Below are 13,528 nucleotides of genomic sequence, written 5' to 3' on the forward strand. Positions count from 1 at the left end.
GAAAAAAAAATTACGGGGAGGATTTCGAAGTGCCGTTATATATATATATATATATATATATATATATATATATATATATATATATTAAACCACATCAGGCGAAGTCCGATGTAAAAAGATCGTCCTCGGTGTGAAGGAAGCTTAATGTACACGGTTCGACGTCCCCGTTACTCGACGTAGTCCCTTCACGTTTTCTACCCCTTGCCCGTTCTCGTCTGGGAAAGTTGTGGAGGAGGAAGAGGAAGGGAGGGAGGGAGAGAGAGAGCGAGAGAGAGAGAGAGAAGGAAGTGTAGGTGGCAGCTTGGGTAGTGTAGAACGATAGAAATAAGGGGTGTGTGAAAGAGAGTGGTGGGGATATACTCGCTTTGTTGCTAGCCAACCTCGAGGTTTTACCCTCGTCCATATTCATAAATCCATATTCATCCCGGGTCTCTTTCTCTTTCTCTGGCTTTGTCACTCTCTTTCTTTTTTCTTTCCTTTTTTTCTATGCTCTCCCTCTCCCATGTCCCCCTCCCTCCTCCTCCTCTCTCTCTCTCTCTCTCTCTCTCTCTCTCTCTCTCTCTCTCTTCTGTCTTTATCAACTCGCTCAACAATATACATACAAGCAAAACTAACGTATATACCAGAAGGGAGCACGGTGGGGCAAGCCACACCACCATCGTTCTTATGTTCCTTTTCTTTTTTCTTTCTTTTTTTACTACGTTGTTTTTACTATCTAACTTTTGATATATCACATTTATATATATCACATTTCAGGATCAAAATGAAATTTCTCTTTTCGTTTTCTCCCCGCTCTCTCTCTCTCTCTCTCTCTCTCTCTCTCTCTCTCTCTCTCTCTCTCTCTCTCTCTCTCTCTCTCTCTTTCTCTTAAGATTTCCTATTCTCCATAATCTTTTTTATACGATTACTTGCTATGGCATCTTTTTCTTTTGTTGAAAAATGATTTAGTGCTGCGTAAAGGACATTTGATTCGGTTCAGTTAGATTCCAGCGTGGGAAATATAATCTCGAAGAACGTAGGCGTAGTAGGTGTGTATCGTCAGAACGGACCGGACCGGACCGGATTGGATTGAAAAAATCGGACAGACGTTGTTACGCCTCCTATCGTTTCAAGTATATATCCGGTCATTCGACGATTATTTTCTCGTAATGACTATGTATTATATGTATGTACATTGTATGTATGTACATTTTATATATATATATATATATATATATATATATATATATATTAACGTAGCTTCGCTACGAATATTTCAACGATATATATGTATCGTTGTGTGTGTTTATGGCAATTGATTAAATACCGGCGGTCGTGGAATCATTGATTTCCGATTACGTTCGAAACATTATTACAATGTAATTATATTTATCGTCTTTTCATAGTCTAAACACGTGTTAAGGTTCCGTAAAGAAATTGCTGTTGATTTTTATTTTTCTTCTTCTTTTTTTCTTTTCTTCTTTTTTGCTTTCTTTTTTCTTTTTCTTTTTTTTTCTTCCCCGTTCGATTTAACACCCATTCGATTTATCATTCACCCTACCAACGACTTGAATCGTACGTTACGAAAATAAATCATTTTTGTGTGTAAAACAGAACCTTGACTTTTTATTCAGAGATTATTTTATAGATACGACTTGTATGTACTTACTTATATTTACGTAGGTGTACGTACGTACATACGTACGTATGCATCCGTCGATTTGACTACGCCATAACTATGACGTCATCAGTGACGTTACGTTTTTGATCTCTCACCTTCTCTCTCTCTCTCTCTCTCTCTCTCTCTCTCCCTCTCTCTCTCTCTCTCTCTCTCTCTCTCTCTCTTTTATGCTGACGCAATAATTCGAGTCTTGGTATATTTCTACGATTAAGTTTTACGTAATAAATTATCTTCCCACCTCTTCTTTTATCACTGTTATCAGTAGGATAAATTTAACAATCGCGTAACATTTCCCAGAAATGTTACATTCGCCCTTTTCGAGAAGAAGAAGAAGAGAGATAGATAGGGTATTTAAAAATATCACTATAAATGCATGGTCGATTAATAAAAATAAATTACGCCTTTATCTCGTTCTTTTAACGTAAACATAATCGTATCGTAACAAAAATAAAAATCATTAGTTTCACTCGTGCGCATGGCCAAAGTTGAACAATTTCCTTTTGTATTATGTCAATTAAATGAAACAGGATGCACGTGCTTAGAAAAGGAGGGAGAGAAGGGAGGAGAAAGAGGAGGAAACAGTTGTTTCCGGAATAACGAAAAAAAAATTACTATAATTATCGTCGAGTACCCATATATGCGTTTAGTATTATCAATCGATAAGCGTCTCGATTTATTTTCGCTCGCTATCGAATTCTCTCCTCCAACTCTTTTTTCTTTTCTATTTTTCAAATTTCCAATCGAACGTCGTTCCTCTTCGCGGATAAGAAATTTCTATAAGGATTATATCGAGAAATCGAATTTCTTATTCGGATAATACGAGAATGAACGATGATAAAGAAAAGGAGAACGCGATCGAAAAACTGGTTTACCTTTTTTTTTCTATCCTTTTTTCTTTTCTCTCTCTCTCTCTCTCTCTCTCTCTCTCTCTCTCTCTCTCTCTCTCTCTCTCTCTCTCTCTCTCTCTCTCTCTCTCTCTCTTTTTCGCAACGACCCTTCCTTCCTTCGAATTCCAAGGGTCGGCGAATAGCGTGCGTTTGGTTATATAGCTAACACTCAAAGATTCTACCTGGGAAATTTTACTTGCGAAATAGGAGGAGGAAGGCTAAGAAAAACCAAAATCACGGACCACCGACCGACCCTTTTCAAATCTCGTTTGCTACGCTACTAATTAGTATTAATAACATTTTACAATACATGGCAAATATCTCCCTATAGTAATTCCTATCGATATTATACAGTCCTTATGTCTTATTTCACGGATATACACTTGCTGCATACATGTTTCCACGAATAGACGTGATTTACATATTCCTACGTACAAAATAGTTTGCGGTTTTGACGTCTGTTAGCGACAGGAAATGCGAAAGGAAAAGGTGAAATAATTCTCAACATTTAAATTAAATTGAAACTATAAATGATACCGAATAGCGATGCTTAACATTTGCTTTCGACTTTTAACGCACTCGTTTCTTTTTTTTTTTTAACTCTCCAATTTATCAAATTTTTCTTTTCCTTTTTTTTTTTTTTTTTTTTTTTTTGTGAAAAGAAAACTTTGTGGATATTTTGACGCGTGGCTTTGAGAAAATTAAAAAGAAAAATGGAATAGAAAAGTGAGAGAGAGAGAGAGAGAGAGAGAGAGAGAGAGAGAGAGAGAGAGAGAAGGAGAAGAGAAAAGAAAAATTGGCCGTCCAAAATGTAATCTTAAATTTCATTGGTTGACAACCTTAACCCAATTATTGCTAGGAGGATAAAGCTCAAAAACAATGAACGAGGTTCGAGCTTAATTCGCGTCGACGAATTTGCTACCTTCTTTTAAAATAACAGACTGTTTTATGCATACGATGCTAAAACGGCAAAATACAAAGGGGGAGGAAGTGGGATGGTGGTCTCTATCCAACCCCTTTAGTGGGTTACTTCTTTTCAGTTTTAGTTTGGACAAAACTTTCAAGTACTCTTTCACATTTTGGAGATAGAAAGTACATTCAGTCAGAACTATTCTCCGGTGTTCTCGACTTAGAAAACTCTTTTCTCAAATGTACGAATAAAGGATCTATTTTTTTCCCTCTTTTCTTTTCTTTCTTTTTTTTCTCTTTCTTCTTTTTCTTAATTAATCTATTTAGAGAAGCAGGTAATGTTAAGCAAAATGTATTTTTTATAATACTTTCAAAGTTCATTATTTTAAAAACGTTCCTGTTTATTCCACGCGATTCATATCAAGAAGATTCATTAACGTGAAACAAAAAATAAGAAAAAAAAAAAATATATATATATATATACACATATATATTTAGTGCATTGGTAGATTTAAAGAAGAAAAAAAAATCGAGATCGTCGATCGAATGGAAACAAGAACGTAACTATTCGATCGGCGTTCAGAGATTGGTATGTGAAGATTGAACTCGATGACGATGACAACAACGACGACGATGTGACGGTACGGTGACGGCGACGGTGACGGTGACGATAACGATGACGGTTAGTAGGACACTTCGTAGACGTATACAAGTAACAAACGCGATCGTTTGAACGGACCTGCGCGATGCAATGTCGTGCAATACTGTTGGTCGCAACCTTATGCAATCGCGTGCAATAGCGCGCAATCTTTGAGGGTCTTGCACATACACACACACACACACACATATATATATATATATATATATGTATATGCATACGTACATACACACATACACATGTCGAGAGCAACGAAGATGGAAATTTAACTCGGTTCAGAGACCATGCAACTCGTTGATGCGTTTTCACTTGGCTGCGTAACTTCGTGCTGTTTCAATGGAATCTTTTTTTTTCACTCTCTTTCTCTCTCACATACACACACACACACACACAATAAACTAAGTTATCGGAGAAGAATTTTAATTTAAGATTTCATTATTCGACGTTTTATTTATCTTCCGTGCATTCGTGTATAACTAATTATATAAAATACAATATAACAAATAACAAGAAATATACAATAAGTTATACGTGTATATATATATATAATGGAAAGGTTAAAACAAAACAAAAAAAAAGAGGAGGAGGAAAAAAAAAATAGAAAAACGACCGGAGAAATATTAATTATAAATTCGTGTCTATGTTCCATGAAGTTTAACGAGCTATACTCTGTGATTATGGATAAGCCTGACCCGAATTCTCGTTCTTGCATAAATGAACGAAACGAAGCGGACGGAAGGTGACCGTTCCGACGCGCGAAGTCGACTTTGAAAATGATCCGAGAACTCGGTTTCTAAGCTCGACGAAGGATATATTTGAGAAATTAGGTCGGACCTTTTCGTATCGATTCGAGGAATAAACGATTACAATCTTCCGGACGCTTCAGGAGTGGTTAGGTAAATAGGAGGGAAGAAAAAAAATAAAATAAAAAAGAAAGTAATCGAAGTACGTGAAATCCGTGCGAAATAAACAAAGTTCCCTTTCGAAAACGATTTTCGATTCTGAAGTATTTTATTGAATACCCGTAGTGACAACCTGAATACACTTTGTTCTTGGAACTTGGACTCTCGGTCTGAACGTGAACGATGATGACATTTTGAAGAGAGAAAAAGGATGGATGGATGGATGGATGGATGGATGAAGAAATAAAAGAAAGAAAAAAAGGAAAGAAAAAAGAAGGAAGAAACGAGAGAGTTCTCTCGCTTGCAAGCAGAGGAATTCTATTTTTTATTCTTTCTCTCTCTCTCTCTCTTTTCTCCGGGCATACTTGTTGAACATCTAGCTTCCCTGAAAACTCTGTCGATTCGAGAGAAAGAACCGATACGCTTGCACGTCTCGAGATTACGTTTTTCTTACAGCAATGGACCTCTACGATTCCATCAACGATCGAAAAAGAGAAAATCTTCCTTCGAAGATTTTTCGATGCGATCAAATATCAAAGAAAAAAAAAAAAAAATAAGAGGAAAGAAAGAAAAAAATAAGACGAAGAGGAAGAACATTTATAAAACGTTACTAACTTACAACTCTTATCGTAACAGAGAATTCTTTCATATATTATTTATCATATCATATAAATTATTCGATTTATAGGGAATTAATTAGAATTGATCAGACTATGGTCAAATGTTACTATACTTTGTAATACAATAGTTCTTTTTTTTTCGCCCAGACGAGTCCACAAAAGTAGACTCTTCCGCTGCAATTTTTTTATTTTTATTTTTCTCTCTCTCTCTCTCTCTCTCTCTCTTTCTCCAGTCTTCTTTCGAAAATCGTTAGCCAGCTGTTCGACGTATCGGCGACCCTGACCTTTTACACTGAGACTCGACGCTTTCCAGGAAGGTCCATAACTCATATGTCCATTGGTTATTTTAACGATACTCGAGCCCACTCTTTTCCAGCTCGACGAGTTTTCGGTCCAAGATGTGTAATTTCCCATGCATATATCTTTTTCCTTTTTTTTTTCTTTTTCCTTTTTTTTTCTCTCTCTTTCTCTCTATCCCTTCTTTCCTCCATCTTTCATTAATAAAAAAATCAATCGTCCTAGAAACATCACTTAAACCATTCCATGACGAGAGAATGTTTCGTCATTGCTGGTAGAACGAAATAACGATTGAAATTCATAAGAATAGAGTTTCGCTCGTTTAACCTATTCATTTTATATTATTATAAATACGTATATACGTACGTATATAATAGATACGTAGGACGAAGAATGTAAAAATCGTGCAATTTGATTTTTTTTTTTTTTTTTTTCTCTTGTATATTCAAAACTTGCAGCATAACATAAGGAATACACAGTATGTCACTAAACGAAAGGAATTTTGTTAAAATTCCAGAGGAAATCGTAAATTGTAGAGTAGAAATGAACTTTGGTCAAGCGTAGTAGATTGTACGAAGGTAATCTCCTTTTCTCAGACTGAAACGAGCTGGGAGAATGAGAACGAATATCTGACAGACGAGATGAGAGATCCGACGAGATTAAATCTGCCGTTAGTTTATTTTAATCTCACTTTTTATAACGCACAGGTCGACCAATTCGATAGCTAATCCTAAAAAAAATTTTAGATTTTGCTCCTTGTTCCTCGTGGATATACTGAGAACTGTCGCTTAAGAAAAAAGAAAAGAAAAGAAAAGAAAAGAAAAAAAAAAAGAAAAAGAAGAAGAAGAAAAGAACGCGAAGAATACGTCCGAAATACTTGTCTTAAAAGCAAAAACGATCGTATCTAGAGAAGATTAACTGGGAAAACACGGAACGTAATAATTTACAATTAATTCAAATCTCCTCGCAATGCATAAATCGATAAGAATACGACTGAAATTCGTCCGTTGTTCCATAATATTCCGAAATATTTGTGTAACAAATTGTCGAGCCATTCTCGAAATATCAAATTTGTCATAGCTATACATACAATACGATCGTACAATCACAATTCATGAAACATTTTTATTGAATTGGCATTTGATAGATTACCGTTATACGAAGGAAAGAAATCCACACACAGACACACACAGACAGAGAATCGTTTCAATGACTTTTAGAAATATATTTTTTTAACTTTCTCCAATTAGACTTTCAAAGACGAATAAATAAAAATGATCGAAATTATTTGAAGGTAAATATTTAAAAATAAAATGTTCTAAATGAACAAAGAAATAGATATAATTTACGACTTTTACTTATCAGGTATAAAAGTAAATTAAAATTTAGTTAGCTCTTCAAAGTTTTTACAATTGGGTTATTAAAGATAATAGTAAGTAGATACATATTTACGTTTATTTTCCGACAAGCTTAATTATTTTCATTCGCGCGATATAATAGTGTTCAGGTAAAAAATTAAAAGTTTTTAAAATGTTTTTTATTATCCCTATACTTTTATAGTGTCATATAAATACAGAATATATTTGTAGTACATGGATATTATATATCCACGTAAGAATGGATTATCCATGGGAAAGAATTTTGGAAATTGTTTATGAATGAAAACGCTTAGTTGAGATATTATTACGAAGGGACACGTTTTCTCTATTATTTCTTCGTTCTTTGAAAATCTGCACAAGCGGATGCTTCTCGAAAGTTATAATAGCGTTGACATTTGTGGAAAATGTATATTTTGTAAATGCACCGACCGACCACAGGTGTATTATACCTGGTATATTCGTACCGAAAACGTGACTAATCTTCAAACTATGCCGGGTTATACATTTCTACGTGAATATGTATATGCAGATACGTATATGTATCCAAGTACATACGTTCTCTCATTCTCTCGTTATACGAAGGAAAGCTTGTATATATATATATATATATATATATATATATATTTCCGCGGCTATAAATTTATCCCGGTTATAACATTGTTCCCGCGAATCCGCAGAATGACCGAATCAAGAAGGAGCCAGCGGTTGATCTATTAACCCTGACACTTTATCCCCTTTGGACGCGTTTTCGGTCAAACTTGGCATTAAACGAATACTGGTTTCGTTCGGTTCGTCTATATCCCGGGTAAACGACCTCTAAAAAAAAAAAGAAAAAAAAAAGAAACATTAATTAACGGCAATTGACCTAACACTTGGCACAAAACCCCAAAGTATCGTAGATATATGTAATTAAAATTTTCGCTTATTATCTAATCAAAAAAGATGTGTACGTATCCGTGTATACAGTTCTTTTTTCTTCAGCTCTTCTTTGAATTGCGAAATTATTAACTCTTCCTTCGTTCCTCTACGTCAGAAAAAAAAAGTATACCTTTCCCGTGTCATATTTCTTGAACATCCAGTATATTCATATATACATATATACGTGTTCACTTTGAATCTCATTGGAATCGTTGACTCATTCAAAATGTGACGCATCGAGTATCGTTTTACTTTAACGTGTTAAAAAATATCATAATTCACACGATCACGTAAAACAATATCGAATTTGAATAAAATTAATCCCTGCATAATAAGAACATCTCATATGATAAAATCGAAAGAAAAAGATATATAGATAGATGGATAAGTAAATATGGAGATTTTACATGGGATGAAGTTAAGGAAGGTGGAAGGTAGGTGGTAGATAGGTAGGTAAGTAGGTAGGTAGGTAGATAATAGAGAGAAGGGAGAAGGAGTTAAAACATTATACACTTGTTCGTACTCGAGCATTGTTTGTATCGGTCGGTAGGGTCAGCCGTGACGTCACGAGGAACAACGTAGCAACTCGGATTCCGATTGGTGGCCGTAGTCTCCGAGCGGCTCGCGCGTCACGGTCGTTGAGTGTGACTCCCGACAGAGTGAGCGGCAGTGCTCGGATAGCAGTGGGGGAAGATGTACGGCGCGAGATCTACGTACGCTGCTTCTTTTTAACAGAGAGACTTAGCTAGTACGTACGTGTACGTTGACTGTGAGAGAGTGTTCAGAAGTATAATAGTGCCGTGTAAAGAGAGAAAGAGGGTGTTGGAGCTGTCTCGACGCCGTTCTATTTTCGTCGGCGCGCCACTGCTGGCCCAGATTCAACGCGACCGTCACGAGAGAAAGAAAGAGAGAGCGAGAGAGAGAGAGAGAGAGAAAGAGAGAAAGAGAAAGAACGAGCAAACAAGTTATCTTCTTCTCTCTTTACGGAAAAAGAGTGAAAGAGTCGAGCGAAACAATCGAATATATATATATATCTTTCTCTCTCATAGCGAAAAAGAAAATCGCGCATACCGAAACTCCCCGATCGACCAATCACCGGTGACCGCAGCCGTTCTCAGTGCCTCATAATCTTTCGTCCAGTACGGATCGTTCTCATTCTCTCGTGAGTCTTCCTTCCGTGCGTTTAGTTGTATATATATATATATATACATCTTTTTTTTTTCATTTCCTTGCTTTTCTTTGATCGTGTTCTAACATCGTCGATTGCCATCGATATATTAAATCATCGTTTACATAGTTCTTCGGTGAATTTTGTGTTCTACAAACCTCGCGTTATCGTCAACGAAACGAGGACCAAACGTGAAATAGGCAGCCTAGTCCTGGAAGATATTTGGATGAGAGCGTCTCGAACGCTCCTAGAATGTGACTACGAAGTGATGCTGTAAGTGAATCTTCTTCAGAAATTGGCTATTTTAATTTTCTTTTCTCTTTTTTTTTTTTTTAATTATTCTTTTTCTTATTATTCATTTCTTTTCTCTCTCTCTCTCTCTCTCTCTTTTCTTTTTTTTTTCGTCTCTTCTGTTTTCCTTTTTTCGTTGAAAATAGTGCGATGATAAAATTAAGAGAAGAAAAAGAGAGAGAGAGAGAGAGAGAGAGAGAGAGAGAGAGAGAGAGACAGGAAAAGGAAGCTATAATTTTGAAGAAAAGATAAGGAGTATTATTCGCGCGCACACGTGCGTGTTAAACCCGGACTTCCGATATTTTCTATGTGTTTGGAGTGAGTGCATAAGGATTTGAGTGTATTATGTATGTGTTTTAGTTTCTTTCCATACAGTTATTATCATTGAACGATATCGACAAAGTATGTATCTTTCTTAAACCTGCGTAATCTTCGTTTAGAAGAAAAAATATGGGGTATATGATTGTAGAAAGTAAGAAAAAGAAAAAAAAAGAGTGGGAGAGGGAGAGAAAGTGAGAGACCTTAACTCTTCTCGATTTCGAACAAATGTCACTTTGAGGTTAACCGTTGTTTCTTTCGCTTTTGTAAATTTTGAGTTTTCGTTTTGTACAAAAAAAAAAAAAAAAAAAAAAAAAAGAAAAAAAAAGAAAAAAAAATTCTCGACAATTATTGTAATAATAGATCCAATGTCCTCGATTAAAAAATAAAATTTGTTTATAACATCGTCATTGAGTTATAAGTCGAAGGTTTTAATTAATCAATTAACCTTGTTGCGTTAAATATACTTTAAAATTATAAATAGAGCAAAAACTTTGGGAGGCGGAGGTACGGGTCAATGATTTCGTTTTATAAAGAAGTATCCCTCTGTGTTAGCTCGTATACTCGTAAGCCATGACATTTGAACCCTTCTTCTTTCGGGTATGGGCGCCACTCTGGCAGAAGTCTGAAGTTGGTCGGTAACGATTCTCGTCGCGCGGCTAAATTCAATTTAATTTATTATTTTTTTTTTTTCCTCTTTTTTTTTTACGAAAAGTGTGTCCATTACTTTCTAACAGTTGTCGACTTTTGAGACGGGAAGTTTTTTTTTTTTTTTTTTTTTTTTCTTATTCGAAGTATTTTTCCTCTTTAAAATTTCGTACAAATACATGTGAAACATTATGTCGAGTTTATAAGCGGGATCGTTTTTATTTTTGGTTATTTAAAGAAGAAATAAAGTTAAGAATTAAAGAGGAATTAAAAAAAAAAAATTAAAAAAGAATACTAGTAAAGAGAGTATGGAGATAGAACGATACGTTGCCATTCGTGGCGCCAGACCTAGTCACGTGGCGCGTTTGCGTTTCGATTCTCTGTCTCTCTCTCTCTCTCTCTCTCTCTCTCTCTCTCTCTCTCTCTCTCTCTCTCTCTCTCGATATCCGTATTTCATACCGCGAGTCCATCGCGCAAGATCATACGAAGATCGAGAGCGCACCTTCCTTCTTTGACATTGGTGAACGCTTTGGCACGCGGATATCATCTTTATCCTTCACTCTTTGTTCTTACAACTGTGGCTGAAATATTTTTGAACGAGTATGTAAAGATCTGATTTTTTATCTCTTTTCGAACGTGCAACGCATTTTCATTTTTTTCGATCTTTTTCTTTTCTTTTTCTCTCTCTCTCTCTCTCTCTCTCTCTCTCTCTCTCTCTCTCTCTCGTAATTTTTTTTGCTCTCCTTAACTCGTTTTGTCCAATTCCAATATGAAACTAGATGCGAGATAGTCTTAATCGTCGACGTTAAAATGTTTCGTCGAAAGAAAAAACTTAGTACATTCTCTTACATACATTTTGATTCTTCATTACATTTGATTTCCAATCTTATGTAATTTAACGAGTACTTTATACGGAAATAGTTAGTTGTAATACGTCGTGGTGCACTCGCGTGAGTGACATTTCGATAAAAGAACGTCGTAGTTGACGTTCCTTGAATAGCAAATAGAATTTTTCCGGTGTTCTTTAAAAAAAATAATTGCTAAGAACTTAGTTTATTATATTGTTTTTCCCGTAATTTATCGGCAAACGTTATTTTAATATATTTTTCTTTTACTGTTTATTTCTGGTTTTTTTTTTTTTTTTATTTTTTTTATTTTTATTTATTTATTTTTTTCACTTTTTTTTTTTTTAATATTTTGATTTCTTTTAATTTTTTCAATATGCAAAGGACCGATGTTTTTAATGAATTAAATGATACGATCAACACAATGGTAAAATATATAGGAGGATGATGTTTGTTGGTAACATCTACTCGATCAACATACATACATAAATGTTTATCCGATTCTGTTTTCATAACATCAAACGGATTAACCAGTGTGGTCGTTCCTATCGAATTACACACTCTGACGACAAACGAGTATTTCTCCAATGTGAACATTATAATTCGTTATCGAAATTAAAATTAGCTTTAATTTACATTAAAATTTTATTCTCTTTTTATGATTTGTTTATTTATTTATTTATTTATTTATTTATTTATTTATTTATTTAGTTTCTTCTTTTCTTTTCTCAAAGTAATTTTTTTTTCTCTTGAAAAATACTTAATACTCATCGAGGAAATAGATTATACGGATTGCATGTGTTAAGGAAGGGAAAAAAAAAAAGAAAAATTTAGAATAACATAACTTGTCTACTATTTACAAAAGGTATATTTTTTCTTTTTCTTTATTTTTTTTCTTTTTCTTTTTCTTTTTCTTTTTCTTTTTCTTTTTCTTTTTCTTTTTCTTTTTCTTTTTCTTTTCCTTTTTTTTTTCTTTTTTTTAAGCTTTCCGCAATGAAATAAGAAGGAACAAATTTAGTACCGTGGAAAAGCTTTAAGTATCCGACTGGCATACTCGGGCTAATAACAGTGAATAAAGTAGGAACACGCTAGCTGCTCGTTAAGAAGCTTATGTAATATTATTCAGACTATTATCGCGTTATGTGAAGAACTTGGAAGGATTTCATTAGGGCGCACGGACTGATTATGAGGACTAATAATGATGACGACAGATTCGTGAAAAATCAAAAAAGTCAGAAAAATTTATAATCGTCGAATTCTTTCGATCGTTGAATGCGTTTTCAAGCGTAATACGAGAATGAATTTTAATGAAAAGAAAGGAGGGTGGGTGGATGGGACGGTGGAAAGAAAGAAAGAAAGAAGAAAGAAAGAAAGAAGAAAGAAAGAAAGAAGAAAAAAGAAGTAGCTCATGAAAATAATCGCATAATATTGTGTTTCTCTAAGAACGTACACGACTTTCGACGGTACATCTTTTTCATGCGCCTTGCACGTTCGTTCTCCTCTTTTATGGGCCGTCAACTTTCCCGCGTCACCGCAGTGAACTAAATTCCACGTGATAACTTTATTCGAACGGCGGTATGATCTTAACATAGCCAGTTTGTCTGCAACGATTCAACGGCGTTGCAAGTTTGTAACATCTATTCCATTAAACCACAGATTCGTCAAATATAACAAATATATAAATGAGTTGTTACATCTTTTCATTAATTATCTACAATCGATCAGTCGCATGATTTTCTATCGACGTAGTAAGAAACAAAGTCACCTGCTCCGCGATGCTTTCTTTATTTTTAATACCTAGTCTCTTGAACGCGTGACTAGTAGGAATATCGAGAGGAGAAGAAGAAGAAGAAGAGAAGAAGAAGAAGAAGAAGAAGAAGAAGAGGAAGAAATAGTTTTATTTATATTTTTGGATCATGATCCACGCGATAAAAAAAGGATAGATAAATAAATAGATAGGTAGGTGTGTTAGGTAGTTAGATAAATAAATACATATTTGATCAACATAATATTCGTTTTTGTCAATTA

General features: G+C 34.8%; 1 protein-coding gene across 8 annotated transcripts in view; it reads left to right on the top strand.

Annotated features, from left to right (window-relative positions):
* Window positions 1-13,528, top strand: part of LOC118446491 (PRL-1 phosphatase-like) — a 41,828-nt gene that overhangs the window by 16,638 nt on the left and 11,662 nt on the right. For 2 of the 8 annotated variants that reach the window (XM_035877179.2, XM_035877219.2), the window contains exon 1: window positions 9,415-9,671. The exons of 3 other annotated variants lie outside the window; for them this stretch is intronic. The gene's annotated coding sequence lies outside the window, so the exon portion shown is untranslated. Of the gene's footprint in view, window positions 1-8,940; window positions 9,393-9,414; window positions 9,672-11,113; window positions 11,256-13,528 lie in introns of those variants that run through there. 3 more of the 8 variants (XM_035877210.2, XM_035877233.2, XM_035877201.2) reach the window with 2 other exon arrangements.

Source organism: Vespa mandarinia, chromosome 8 (assembly GCF_050613455.1).
Source record: "Vespa mandarinia isolate Hongniang chromosome 8, ASM5061345v1, whole genome shotgun sequence".
NCBI lineage: Eukaryota > Metazoa > Arthropoda > Insecta > Hymenoptera > Vespidae > Vespa > Vespa mandarinia.